The sequence below is a fragment of the Rhincodon typus genome, chromosome 5, assembly GCF_021869965.1.
Source record: "Rhincodon typus isolate 14 chromosome 5, sRhiTyp1.1, whole genome shotgun sequence".
NCBI classification, from domain to species: Eukaryota; Metazoa; Chordata; class Chondrichthyes; order Orectolobiformes; family Rhincodontidae; genus Rhincodon; species Rhincodon typus.
In genome coordinates, this window is record NC_063336.1 from 42,976,908 (window position 1) to 42,989,720 (window position 12,813).

Consider the following 12,813-nt stretch of genomic DNA (forward strand, 5'->3'; position numbering starts at 1 on the left):
GTCAATGGATGTACCTTGGCACTAACTGCAGGCTCACCTTGGATGTTCAGATCCATGACCAATCTCAAAACAAAACTTAAGGGTCTGAGCGAGAAGGTCCTCTATTATACACACATTAGACAACTATGTATACATGACTGTTTAAGTTACTGAGGCATTTATCTCAATGGTACTTTCATACTTGTTCTTCAAATTTGCACTATTTTAGACATGAATACAATGATTCACCTGCATACAATGACAATATTACAACTGAATTACGCTGAATCACCACAAGATGGCACTGCTGACTAACGCCTCAGCCATACACTTGGAAGCAGCGTGATACCTGCACCATTTTTGGAGCGGTACGTGTGAATAGGGTAGAGTTTGACTTCTTGCTTCCATCACTGTCTGATCAGAGCTCCACCAATCATTCTCAACAACCAATCATGCTTCAAAAGTTTGTACTGGACAGTCCTTTTACTTAAGAATGTTAACAGCATTAATAAAATAATTCAATTACTTTTTAAACTTCAATATTAAAATGATAGTGCAGCTTATGTGAACATTGCGCCAACAGAATCAAATAGGATCAAGCTTTCCTTGTGGGCGAGGAACAGTAAGAGTACTCTTCAAGTCACAACAAGATAACATAAGGTTTCAATCCATTATAAAGGTTTAAAGTTTTTTTTGTTTCCATATGCAGCTATAAGTCTTTACAATATTGAGATTTTTAGAAATGACTCTAGAGATTGATTTTCTGTCATGTTAATATTTTACATAAGGGTTGTTTATTTACGTTCATATTCTTTCATTTTTATTTCCAGATTTTGTATTTATAGTAACAACCATGTACATAAATTGTATCTTTTTGTACTTGTTCATGTTGCTTGATATTTTTCACTGTTTTAATATTTTTGAATGTTGTCAGGTTTTTCACATCATTCTGTTAGTATGTGCCTGGATGCTACAATGGTCACATTATGATTCTGTTGCTGTGTTGATAGCGACACTCAACACAATCACGGTTAGGAGTCAAAACAAGGCAAAGGTTTTAATCTACCAGTATGCCCAAGGGAAACAGCTCAAGGGAGACTGTTCCGCAAATGAAGGTTTCTTTCCACATACTTGTACAGCTATACACTGCGCAGTTATTCCTGTTACCTACAAATTGTCACATGGCCATAAACAGTACAATCCATCTGTATTATCATTGTCTCATTGGATGGCTGGACTAGTACCTGGTTGGTATAAATTGTGAGGTTAATCAAGCTCTTGCTGTCTCCATGTCCAGTGACCATGTCCCTTGAAATTGCAAACAGGTTCCCATTTGCAGCCATCATGCCTCTGTAATGTTAAATAAGTTTCTAATCATGCATACATTATGGTGGTTATGTCTGTGTCGCTCAGCAGCTCATGTTTCATTTAGGTCTGAGAAGTCCTGAATTTAGCTTATATTGGGTATGTTTTGCTTTAACCTGTAAAGCCTCAGCTAAGTGTTACCCTACACCAAGCTCCCAGCCTCCTGCAAACCTATATGCCCTTCTACACATCTCTCTGGTAGCCTGATTAATTTTTGGACTTATGTGCACCCACAATACCTTCCCAAGGAAACCACTAAAATTACTTTTTCTTATATTTCTCGCTCCTCACCCCAGATTCCGGTGGCCGGTTGGTAAGTTGGGCTCGTGAGTTGTGATGAGCTACAGCACATATGTCCCAGGAACCCATTGGCTATTTCCCTGCATTCCTTGCTGCTTTTGCCACGCCAGCAGTGATTCCACATTCAATGGTGGGTCCCACCCAGATTACCAGCTGCACAGGGTAAACTGTCCACTCTAATACCCCCAGTTCCAAACCATCTGCTACAACTGTGCACCTTCCGATTCAGTTTTCATACCTTCTGCCAGTTTATTTAACGTTTTCTGTCACCTTTGCCTTGGTGTCCATTTCTTTGGATAACAGTCCTCTCGCCATCCCACTGACACCTTCACCCACCTTCAACACTCTCTCTCCACCTGGACTACTCCCTTTGGCCTTTTAACTGCGCTCGACCTTGTTCATCAAGAACTGTCAACATGACATTGGTTGCCTTAATGTCTCAGCCCCCAATTGCCACTCCCCAAACCCTCACCCCGTTACCTATTTTGAACCTATCTCCCTCTGAACTGACTGGAATCTGTGCTATTAGGTCCAATCCTGACTTTGTCATCAAACCTGTCGACAAGGGTGGTACTGTTGTTGTCTTGGCGTACTGACCTGTACAATGCAGAGGCTGAACGCCAGCTCTCAGACACCTCCTCCTATCTCCCCACCCATGAGCATGAAACACAGTGGTCACTAATCTCATTTCATCTTGGTGATCTCCCCTCCACAGCCTTCCAGGTTATAGTCCCACAACCCCGTATGGCCCGCTTCTACCTTCTCCCCAAAATCCACAAACAGGACTGTTTGGGCAGACCCATTGCGTCAGCCTGTTCCTGCCCCAGGGAACTTATTTCTTCCTATCTCAACTCTATTTTGTCTCCCTTCATTCAGTCCCTTTTCATTTACACCTGTGATTCTTCTTTATGTCGGTTTCAGAATTTCCAGTTTGTGGGCTCTAGCTGCTTCCTCTTTACTGTGGCCATGCAATCCCTTTACACGTCCATCTCCCATCAGGATAGACTCAGGGCTCTCCGCTGCTTCCTGGAAAAAGGGCCTGAACCATCCCCATTGTCCTCTGCCTGGCCAAGCTCATCATCATTTTGAACAACTTCTCCTTTACCTCCTCCCATTCCTTCAGGTCAGATGGGGTGTCCACAGATATCCGCATGGGCCCCAGTTATGCCTGTATCTTTGTGGGGTACATGGAATATTCCTTGTTCCAATCTTACTCAGGTCCCTCACCACAACTCTTTCTCCGGTACATGGATAACATCATCAGTGCTGCTTCCCTCTCTTGTTCTAAACTGAAGAAACGTATCACTTTTGCTTCTAATTTCCACTCTGCCCTTTCCTTCCTCCCTTCCTTTCCACGACATCTCTGTTTCCATTTCTAGGGATCGGCTGGCCACTGATATCCACTACAAACCTATCGGCTCCCTCAGTTACCTCGACTATATATCTTCACACCCCGCTTACTGTAAAGGCTGTATTCCATTCTCCCAGTTTCTCTGGCTCCATTGCATCTATCCTGATGATGCCATCTTCCACAAGATGGGCTTCAGAAATGTCCACTGTTTTCCTCAACCGAAGATTCCCATGGTGACAAAGCCCTCAGCCATGCTCGACCCATCTCCCACACTTCTACCCTCACCCACTCCCTTCCATCTCACAACAATGATAGCATCCCCTCATCCCAACTTTCCAATCTACCAGCATCCACATCCAAAAGATTGCAAACTCCATTCCCAGTACCTCCAGTGGGATGCCAGGACCTGACACATGTTGCCCTCCCTTTCCTTGTCAGCGTTCCACAGGGGCTGTTCCCTTCAGGAAACTCTGGCCCACTTCTCCTCCATTTTCAACACCCCCAACCCCCAACCCCCTCAGCACCTTCCCATGCAATTGCAGAAGGTGTAACACTTGCCATTTGCCTCCTCTCTCCTCACCACCTAAGTCCCCAGGCATATCTTTCAGGTGAAGCAGTGATTTACTCAATCTAATCTATTTTACTCGCCGTTCACAATGTTGTCTCCTCTACAAAACTGGGTGATCACTTCAGAGAATCCCAAGTTCTGTCTGCAAAAAATGGCCCTGAGCTTGTGGAATATGTGAAACATTCCTTCAACACACCACCATCTTTCCACGCCAACATTTCTGTCTCAGGCCTGCTCTAGTGCTCCAGTGAGCCTCAGCGCAAACTTGAAGAACAACATCTCTTTGCCACTAAGGAACCCTGCAACCTCGAAGACTCAACATCGAGTTCAATAACTTTGGACCTGATTCCATCCTTCCACGATTTTTACCCACCTCACACCAGGTCCTGTTATGACATGAATTGCTTTTAGCACAAATGCCCATTCTCACCTTCTCCTTGGCCCATTATCACATTATGTGGATAACAAGGTGTAGAGCTGGATGAACACAGCAGGCCAAGCAGCATCATAGGGGCAGGAAGGCTGACGTTTCGGGTCTAGACCCTTCATCAGAAATGGGGAAGGGGAAGGGGTTCTGAAATATATAGGGAGAGAGGAGGAGGCGGATAGAAGATGGATAGAGGAGAAGATAAGTGGAGAGGAAACAGACAGGTCAAAGAGGAGGGGATGGAGCCAGTAAAGGTGAGTGTAGGTGGGGAGTTAGGGAGGAGATATGTCAGTCCAGGGAGGATGGACAGGTCAAGGGGGTAGGATGAGGTTAGTAGGTAGGAAATGGGGGTGCGGCTTGAGGTGGGAGGAGGGGATAGGTGGGAGGAAAAACAGATTAGGGAGGCGGGGACGAGCTGGGCTGATTTTTGGGATGCGGTAGGGGGAGGGGAGATTTTGAAGCTTGTGAAATCCACATTGATACCATTGGGCTGCAGGGTTCCCAAGCAGAATATGAGTTGCTGTTCCTGCAACCTTCGGGTGGCATCGTTGTGGCACTGCAGGAGGCCCAGGATGGACATGTCGTCTGAGGAATGTGAGGGGGATTTGAAATGGTTCGCGATTGGGAGGTGCAGTTGTTTATTGCGAACCGAGCGTAGGTGTTCTGCAAAGCGGTGCCCAAGCCTCCACTTGGTTTCCCCGATGTAGAGGAGGCCACAACAGGTACAGCGGATACAGTATACCACATTAGCAGATGTGCAGGTGAACACCTGCTTGATGTGGAAAGTCTTCTTGGGGCCTGGGATGGGGGTGAGGGAGGAGGTATGGGGGCAGGTGTAGCACTTCCTGCGGTTGCAGGGAAACGTGCCGGGTGTGGTGGGGCTGGAGGGGAGTGTGGAGCGGACAAGGGAGTCACGGAGAGAGTGATCCCTCTGGAAAGCAGATAAGGGTGGGGAGGGAAAAATGTCTTTGGTAGTGGGGTCGGATTGCAGATGGCGGAAGTGTCGGAGGATGATGCGTTGGATCCGGAGGTTGGTGGGGTGGTATGTGAGAACGAGGGGGATTCTTTATTCCTTGTTATTACGAGGATGGGGTGTGAGGGATGAGTTGCGGGAAATGCGGGAGACACGGTCGAGGGCGTTCTCGACCACTGAGGGTGGGAAGTTGCGGTCCTTGAAAAACGAGGACATCTGAGATGTATGGGAGTGGAATGCCTCATCCTGGGAGCAGATGCGGCAGAGGCGAAGGAATTGGGAATAGGGGATGGCATTTTTGCAGGAAGGTGGGTGGGAGGAGGTGTATTCTAGGTAGCTGTGGGAGTCAGTGGGCTTGAAATGGATATCGGTTTCTAGGTGGTTGCCAGAGATTGAAACAGAGAGGTCCAGGAAGGTGAGAGAGGTATTACAGATGGTCCAGGTGAACTTAAGGTTGGGGTGGAAGGTGTTGGTGAAGTGGATGAACTGTTCGAGCTCTTCGTGGGAGCACGATGCGGCGCCGATACAGTCATCAATGTAACGGAGGAAGAGGTGGGGTTTAGGGCCAGTGTAGGTACGGAAGAGGGATTGTTCCACGTAACCTACAAAGAGGCAGGCATAGCTTGGGCCCATGCGGGTACCCATGGCCACCCCCTTTGTCTGTAGGAAGTGGGAGGAATTGAAAGAGAAGTTGTTGAGGGTGAGGACGAGTTCGGCTAAGTGGATGAGGGTGTCAGTGGAGGGGGACTGGTCGGGCCTGCGGGACAGGAAGAAGCGGAAGGCCTTTAGGCCATCTGTATGGGGAATGCAGGTGTATAGGGACTGGACGTCCATGGTAAAGATGAGGTGTTGGGGACCGGGGACTTGGAAGTTTTGGAGGAGGTGGAGGGCGTGGGTGGTGTCACGGTTGTAGGTAGGGAGTTCCTGGACCAAGGGGGAGAAAGTGGAGTCCAGATAGGTGGAGATAAGTTCAGTGGGGCAGGAGCAGGCGGAGACAATGGGTCGACCAGGGCAGTCAGGTTTGTGGATTTTGGGAAGGAGATAGAAGCGGGCGGTGCGGGGTTGGGGAACGATGAGGTTGGAGACCGTGGGTGGGAAGTCACCTGAGGTGATGAGATGGTGGATGGTTTGGGAAATGATGGTTTGGTGCTCGGGGGTGGGGTTATGATCAAGGAGGCGGTAGGAGGAGGTGTCGGAGAGTTGGAATCTGGCCTCGGCGATGTAGAGGTCAGTGCGCCAGACTACAACTGCGCCTCCCTTGTCCATGGGTTTTATGGTGAGGTTGGGATTGGAGCAGAGGGAGCGGAGGGCTGCATGTTCTGCGGGGGAGAGGTTGGAGTGGGTGAGAGGGGTGGAGAGGTTGAGGCGATTGATGTCTCGATGGCAGTTGGAGATGAAGAGGTCAAGGGAGGGTAGGAGGCCTTGGGGTGGTGTCCAGGAGGAGGGGGTATGTTGGAGGCGGGAGAAGGGGTCAGTAGAGGGAGGGTTAGGTTCACAGTTGAAGAAGTAAGCGTGGAGGCGGAGGCCTTCTCCCGTCTCCAACATACCCCCTCCTCCTGGACACCACCCTCCTACCCTCCCTCGAACTCTTCATCTCCAACTGCCGTCGAAACATCAATCGCCTCAACCTCTCCACCCCTCTCACCCACTCCAACCTCTCCCCTGCAGAACATGCAGTCCTCCGCTCCCTCCGCTCCAATCCCAACCTCACCATAAAACCCGCGGACAAGGGAGGCGCAGTTGTAGTTTGGCGCACTGACCTCTACATCGCTGAGGCCAGACGCCAACTCTCCGACACCTCCTCCTACCGCCCCCTTGATCATGATCCCACCCCTGAGCACCAAACCATCATCTCCCAAACCATCCACAACCTCATCACCTGAGGTGAACTCCTACCCACGGCCTCCAACCTCATCGTTATCCAACCTCGCACTGCCTGCTTCTATCTCCTTTCCAAAATCCACAAACCTGACTGCCCTGGTCGACCCATTGTCTCCACCTGCTCCTGCCCCACTGAACTTATCTCCACCTATCTGGACTCCATTTTCTCCCCCTTGGTCCAGGAACTCCCTACCTACATCCGTGACACCACCCACGCCCTCCATCTCCTCCAAAATTTCCAATTCCCCAGTCCCCAACGCCTCATCTTTACCATGGACGTCCAGTCCCTATACACCTGCATTCCCCATACAGATGGCCTAAAGGCCTTCCGCTTCTTCCTGTCCCGCAGGCCCAACCAGTCCCCCTCCACTGACACCCTCATCCGCTTAGCCGAACTCGTCCTCATCCTCAACAACTTCTCTTTCAATTCCTCCCACTTCCTACAGACAAAGGGGGTGGCCATGGGTACCCGCATGGGCCCAAGCTATGCCTGCCTCTTTGTAGGTTACGTGGAACAATCCCTCTTCCGTACCTACACTGGCCCTAAACCCCACCTCTTCCTCCGTTACATTGATGACTGTATCGGCGCCACATTGTGCTCCCACGAGGAGCTCGAACAGTTCATCCACTTCACCAACACCTTCCACCCCAACCTTAAGTTCACCTGGACCATCTGTAACACCTCTCTCACCTTCCTGGACCTCTCTGTCTCCATCTCGGGCAACCACCTAGAAACCGATATCCATTTCAAGCCCACCGACTCCCACAGCTACCTAGAATACACCTCCTCCCACCCACCTTCCTGCAAAAATGCCATCCCCTATTCCCAATTCCTTCGCCTCCACCGCATCTGCTCCCAGGATGAGGCATTCCACTCCCGTACACCTCAGATGTCCTCGTTTTTCAAGGACCGCAACATCCCACCCTCAGTGGTCGAGATTGCCCTCGACCGTGTCTCCCGCATTTCCCGTAACTCATCCCTCACACCCCGTCCCCGCAATAACAAGGAATAAAGAATCCCCCTCGTCCTCACGTACCACCCCACCAACCTCCGGATCCAACGCATCATCCTCCAACACTTCCGCCAACTGCAATCCGACCCCACTACCAAAGACATTTTTCCCTCCCCACCCTTATCTGCTTTCCGGAGGGACCACTCTCTCCGTGACTCCCTTGTCTGCTCCACACTCCCCTCCAGCCCCACCACACCCGGCACTTTTCCCTGCAACCGCAGGAAGTGCTACACCTGCCCCCATACCTCCTCCCTCACCCCCATCCCAGGCCCCAAGAAGACTTTCCACATCAAGCAGATGTTCACCTGCACATCTGCCAATGTGGTATACTGCATCCGCTGTACCCATTGTGGCCTCCTCTACATCGGGGAAACCAAGCGGAGGCTTGGGGACTGCTTTGCAGAACACCTACGCTCGGTTCGCAATAAACAACTGCACCTCCCAGTCGCGAACCATTTCAAATCCCCCTCCCATTCCTCAGACAACACAACGATGCCGCCCGAAGGTTGCAGGAACAGCAACTCGTATTCCGCTTGGGAACCCTGCAGCCCAATGGTACCAATGTGGATTTCACAGGCTTCAAAATCTCCCCTCCCCCTACCCCATCCCGAAACCAGCCTAGCTCGTCCCCGCCTCCCTAACCTGTTCTTCCTGCCACCTATCCCCTCCTCCCACCTCAAGCCGCACCCCCATCTCCTACCTACTAACCTCATCCCCCCCCCCTTGACCTGTCCGTCCTCCCTGGACTGACCTATCCCCTCCCTACCTCCCCACCTACACTCACCTTTACTGGCTCCATCCCCGCCTCTTTGACCTATCTGTTTCCTCTCCACCTATCTTCTCCTCTATCCATCTTCTATCCGCCTCCCCCTTTCTCCCTATTTATTTCAGAACCCCCTTCCCCTCCCCCATTTCTGATGAAGGGTCTAGGCCCAAAACGTCAGCCTTCCTGCTCCCATGATGCTGCTTGGCCTGCTGTGTTCATTCAGCTCTACACCTTGTTATCTCAGATTTTCCAGCATCTGCAGTTCCTACTATCTCTGAAAGAACTGTGGATGATGGAAATCCGAAACAAAATCAGAACTCTTCTGAAAAAGGATCCCTGGTCCTGAAATGTTAACTCTACTTTCTGTCCACAGATGCGGCTAGACCTGCTGAGTTTCACTCGCAGTTTCTGTTTTGTTTCAGCTCTCCAGCATCCACAGTTTTTTTTTTACCTTTTCTCTGGTTGTATTTACTGATACTGCTTGATTGTTGTGTGTGTGTGTCTCTCTTAAATCTTCTGTAGATGTTCAGGCAGTTTTGTAATTGGATCTTTGGAAGCAGGTATCTCAACAAGCCCTCTGTTGGATCGTCACTTATGTTGGTCCTCTCCCTCCTGGGAAGTCGCATGTTAGTTATCATCAAATACTTGTTTGTCAATAAAAGGTTGTAACGATTAGCCCAGCAGTTACGGACCAGCCACTTTAACTTCCGGTGGTAGGAAAACTTTTAGAAACAATTATTTGGAATGGAGTTAATACATATGTAATGGAAATTAAACAAGGTTTTATGAAAAGAGTTTGTGACAGGAGTGGGTGACACTGAGTCACATTTTAGCAAACATCCAAAGTGTCCCTGTCAGCAGAAATAACTGGAGAGGAGCCTAAAGCCCACATCAATCTTGGGAGAAAACTAAAGAGTATAAACAGATTACTGCAGACAGAATAAGAGAAAGACCAAGGACGAAAGATTTCTGTTTATTCTACAAGAATGAAAAGTAAACAATGTAGTTGTACATGATGATAGGGTCATGAAGGTTGATGGTTTCCTGTAATGTATTGGGCAGAGATAGAACAGAGTATCAGATAGAATTCTGACAACAGTTGTTTGAATAAATATGAAATTAACCTGCTTACCCAAGCCCTTCTGTGGCCTGTGTAGGAGATTAACCACAACAGGAACCTTTTACAATATCAGGCACTGCTGTTGCTCATTCCCAACTACCTTGAGTTACTCCTTTTGCATACTACTTTATTAATCATGACATTTAATGTCCCACACTCCTAGACCATGAGACCAGAAGAAGTAAGAATAGGTGTAGGCTGTTCAGTTCCTTGAGCCTGCTCCATCATTCAATAGGATCATGGCTGATCCAAATTACCTCACGTCCAGGCTCCTGTCTTTTCCCCATAAACCTTGACTCCCCTCCTGATCAAGAATCTATGTATCTCAGCCTTAAATGTACACAAGGACTCTACCGTCACAGCTCTCTGTGGCAAGGAGATCCAAAGACTCACAAACATCCTTGCCTTAGTCTTAAATTGGCACCCCTTTATTCTGAAATTATGCCCTCTGATCCCAGACTCTCCTGAGAGGGGAAACATTCTCCCAGCATTTACTCTGTCAAGTCCTTTTAGATCCTATATGTTTCAATGAAATCACCTTTCATTCTTTCAAACTCCAGTATGTAGAGTCCCAATATGTTTTGCCTTTTCCCATAAGAGAATCCCTCCACACCAAGAGTGTTCTTAGTGAAACTTCTCTGAACTGCCTCCAATGAAACAACATCTTTCCTTAAATAAGGGGACAAAAACTGATCACAATGCTCCAGAGATAGTAGGAACTGCAGATGCTGGAGAATCTGAGATAACAAGGTGTAGAGCTGGATGAACACAGCAGGCCAAGCAGCATCAGAGGAGCAGGAAAGCTGACATTTTGGGCCTAGACCCTTCTTCAGAAACTTTTCTAGGCCTGAAACGTCAGCTTTCCTGCTCAACAGTGCTCCAGATATGATCGCACTAGCACCTTGCATAGCTACAGTAAGACCTCCTTAGTCTTATACTCTAACCCCCTCGAAATAAGGACCAACATTCCATTAGCCTTCCTGATTACTTGCTGCACCTGTGTGCTAGCTTTCTGTGTTTCATGCACAAGTCCCTTTGTGTTGTAGCTTTCTGCAATTTTTCTCCATTTAAATAAGCTCTTGTTCTCCCTTCAAATGAACAACTTTTCATTTTACATTATATGCCAGTTGTCAACTTTTTGCCCCTTATTTAACTTACCAATATCTCTCAGTAAACTGTTTGCAACTAGCCATCCCACCTGTATTCCTGATCACGAACATTATTGCTCATTTTCTTATGGAGCAGGCCTCGCCTTGTGTTTCCAGTGAACTGGTTCCTCCACAATCATGGTTCCCCAATACACCAATAGTACTGCAGTTTTCCATGGTTCTGTAAAGAGAGAACATACTGGAGGCCAGTCATCACTAGTTATGCCTTATAATTTACTACATTAACAAAGTACTTTCCTCTGCAGCCTGAGCTCTCATCCAGATAAGCTGACAAAACCTCACACCTGGACAATTACAAATGTTGAGCCTCCTCTGCTCCCGCTCTCTGGGTCCCCTTATTCATTGGTCAATAAATGAATAGTTCTATACACAATTATAATCTTTACAGTTGTGCTTGCTACTCAGGCAATTTGTCATATGACCATATACATTATGAGACAATTGATGTCACATTAGGGAGCTAGGTCAATCCCCAGTTGGGATAAATGCTTTTCATTGTAAGGCTGATCAAGCTCCCACTGACCCCCCAAGGCTAGTGATCCTCTCCTTTAAAAATGCAACCAAATTTTCATTTACAGGAATTAGCTCCCTGTAATATTAAATGAGTTTCTGTTTTACATACGTTACCGTGGCTATGTCTCTTTGCGTCAATAAACAGCTCCTGTTTGTCCCGGTCTAAACAATTATGAATTAAGCTAACATTAAATATGTTTTGTTTTAACCCTTAAAATGCCTCAGCCAAGTGTTACCCCTACATCAATCTCCCAGGCTGCTGTAACCCATATGCCCTTGTAGACATCCATTTTGTGTCTAATTAATTTCTGTGCATATGCACACTGAAAATTGTTTCCTTAATTGTGTTGTTACTCCGAAATTTGTGCTCATCTTTTCTTAGTGTTCATGCTTGTAAGCCAGCTCTGATCATGCTTGCAGCCCTCCCATTTGGAAGGGGAAGGGCAGCAGATACATGGAAACACCACTCTCTGCCAGATACCTTCCGAGGCACTCACCATTCCTGACTTGGAAATATATCACTGTTCCTTCACTGTTATTGGATCAAAATCCGGAACTTCATTATTAATAGCACTGCACGCATCCAAAGACTATACTCCAAGGACTGCAGCAGTTCAAGGAGGCAGCCAGCATCACCTTCTCCAGGGCAATTAGGGATGGGCAATAATTATGAGCCCAGCCAGCTTTGTCAACTTCTCACGAATGACTAAAGAAAATAATACAGGCAGTTCTTTCAGCATTATGATTAATGCATAGTATTGCAATTTCATAGATGGGAATCCATGATTATGCTCTATTTTAAAAAGGATCTTGCAAGCAAATTGTTTCAGAGGCAAACATGCTGGAAAAGTCCACAATGTCTGAGGGAATCAAGAGTTTTGAGCTCGCTGTCACTTTTTTATTGGCTCATTGCCAGTGGTTCAGATAGTTCAGAGCTACCCCAATAGAAAGAAAGACTTAAAAAAAGACATTCACAAGTAGGAAGGAAAAGTGCAAACTGGTGACAACCATACACAGAGAAAGAAGAACTTACAGAAGAGAAAGACAACAGAGTACATAACAGGCCTGCAGAGGGGACAGCCTTAGAGACAGACACAAACCAATAACAAGAACAATAGTCTGAGTGCGAAAAAAATGGGCACTGTGTGATGAACTCTGCTGTTTGTGGTGTTTTCTGATGCACTGCATCCAGGCAGTTGGAGTGATGTAGACGCATGGCTATATCTCCGATGTTGCTTGTGGCACTGAACCTTTAGGAGCAATGGAATAGTTCGACTGGGGTCCTCAGGATATTTTTCATTCCCATGTTCATTGTGGTCAGGCCTCTGGATGACAGCATGCATGTTCATCAGCCTCTCGCATGTAACCCCATCATGCACAGTTGTTTG